Source organism: Macrobrachium rosenbergii, chromosome 55 (assembly GCF_040412425.1).
Source record: "Macrobrachium rosenbergii isolate ZJJX-2024 chromosome 55, ASM4041242v1, whole genome shotgun sequence".
NCBI classification, from domain to species: Eukaryota; Metazoa; Arthropoda; class Malacostraca; order Decapoda; family Palaemonidae; genus Macrobrachium; species Macrobrachium rosenbergii.
Genome location: NC_089795.1, coordinates 90114230 through 90116729, shown reverse-complemented (window position 1 = coordinate 90116729; position 2500 = coordinate 90114230). Strand labels below are relative to the sequence as shown.

The window sequence follows — 2500 nt, the reverse complement described above, 5'->3', positions numbered from 1 at the left end:
CAAACATTTCTAATTTCATGGTCTGGTAATTACTGCTCAGTTTGATATTTAGAGAGAGAGAGAGAGAGAGAGAGAGAGAGAGAGAGAGAGAGAGAGAGAGAGAGAGAGAGAGAGCTTGGCGATTTTATCACAATGAGTTCAGTTAATAACGGGCGAAAAGTGGATTGGAATAACAAGTGGTCAGAGTGATGTTTTTGCTGAAATACAATTTATTATTATTATTATTATTGTTATTATTATTAGTATTATTATTATTATTACTATTATTATTATTATTATTATTATTATTATTATTATTATTATTATTATTATTATTAATGTTGTTGTTGTTTTGAAACTTCCTTTACGAATAATTGATTTTATATAAATGTCATAAGTGTTAAAATTTTTAATAATGATAATAATAATAATAATAATAATAATAATAATAATAATAATAATAATAATAATAATAATAATAATGAAATATGTTCTCCCAGAACAGTCCATCCACAAAAATTATTATTATTATTATTATTATTATTATTATTATTATTATTATTATTATTATTATCAATGATAATATGCGTTCTCCCACCACAATTAATCCAGAGAATAAAAGAAACGACTTGGCAGAAGAGGAGAGAGAGAGAGAGAGAGAGAGAGAGAGTCTTTGATATAGTGATAGTGTTGGCGAAGGCGAGGGAGGCGAATGGCTTCTGGCTGGTCTCCAAAGATCCATCCCAAGAAGTCTGGCTGTGGGGATCTTCTTCTTCTTCCCCCACCATCATCAGCCTTCTTCCATGAATGGCTGGGCCGCCGCTTCTTCTTCCAAAAATAAAACTGGAGAAGAAGAACACGAAGAAGAACAAGAAGAGGAAGGACAAGAAAGGAGATGGGCAGGGTAGGGGAGGAGGAGGGGGAGGAGGTAGGTAGGAGGAGGTGGAGGAGGAGGAGGAGGGGAGGAGGGGAGGGAAGAGAAGGAGGGTAGGAGGAGGAGGAGGAGGGGAGGAAGAGGAGGAAGAGGAGGGGAAGGAGGAGGAGGAGGAAGAGCAGGAGGAGGAGGAGGGGGGAGGAGGAAGAAAAGGATAGGGAGGGGAGAAGAAGAAGAAGTAGAAGGAGGAGGAGGAGGAGGAAGAGGAGAAGGAGAAGAAGAAGAAGAGGAAGAAGGAGGGAAAGAAGTGAGGGGGAGAGGTTGGGGTGAATAGTTGTCCTGTTTCTTCCAAAAATAAAACTGGAGAAGAAAAAGAAGAAGAAGAAGAAGAAGAAGAAGAAGAAGAAGAAGAAGAAGAAGGAGGAGGAGGAGGAGGAAGAGGAGAAGGAGAAGAAGAAGAAGAGGAAGAAGGAGGGGAAGAAGGGAGGGGGGGGGAGAGGTTGGGGGTGAATAGTTGTCCTGTTTCTTCCAAAAATAAAACTGGAGAAGAAGAAGAAGAAGAAGAAGAAGAAGAAGAAGAAGAAGAAGAAGAAGAAGAAGAAGAAGGAGCAAAGGAGGAGGAGGAGGAGGAGGAGGAGGAGGAGGAAGTGGGGAGTTTGGAAATGGAGGAATTGTGCCCAACTTTGGGCCATTTAATGTTCGTTATGGCCTTGTTTTCTGTGTCGCGGAGATTATTCAGGATTTCTTTATTTTCTTCTTCTTCTCCTTCTTCTTCTGCTTCTTCTTCTTCTCCTTCTTCCTCTTCTTCCAGACGCCGGATCACGGCCCCCTGAGACATTCAGGCTGGACTGTAAGAGACTGACGTTGCTATTTCGCAATAATAATAAGTACGTCAGCGATTCTTGGATAGTTCCGAGGGCTGTTCCTGGCCATCTTCTTCTAAGTCTCTGATGAGTTTCACTTCTTTAGGATAATGGTCCATTTTCCTTCCCCAAATCTTCCTTCTTATCTTGTTTTTGGGCCTGGGCTGGTTAAGGACATTTGGTTCTCTGTTTAAGGACATTTGGTTCCATGTTTAAGGACATTTGGTTCACTAGTTGAGGACATTTGGTTCCCCTGTCACATTTTTTCTTTGGATTTCAAAAATATGATCATGTTTTGATATATATTTTTTCCTTGGATTTCAAAAATATGATCATGTTTTGATATATATTTTTCCATTGGATTTCAAAAATATGACCAGGTTTTGATATATATAATTTTTCCTTATATTTTTTTTTATTTGTAAGTTTTTTTATCAAACAAAACTCTCTATGGAAAAAAAAAGAGTAATTAATCAGTAAAATCATAAAAAATGAAGGAATATGTAAGCATACATACTCCCCAAACTAATTTTATTGGATTTGGTTCCTCTCCATAAACCAATGCCTCTTGCACCCGACTGCCGAGGTTGATTGGGAGATTCATAAATTTTTGGTATTTCATAAATTGTTAACACTACTCTCAAATCCCTCATTCTGTAATTTTCCTTCTTCAGTTCTACAGCTGAATTGCAGCCGACTGTGTGTGTGTGTGTGTGTGTGTGTGTGTGTGTGTGTGAGAGAGAGAGAGAGAGAGAGAGAGATTTCATATATATATATATATATA

The 2500-nt window shown here is 38.1% G+C and overlaps 1 protein-coding gene across 2 annotated transcripts in view; it reads right to left on the bottom strand.

The window, feature by feature from the left end:
* LOC136835641 (uncharacterized) overlaps window positions 1-2500 on the bottom strand; it is a 296026-nt gene that overhangs the window by 181773 nt on the left and 111753 nt on the right. The window lies entirely within an intron of this gene.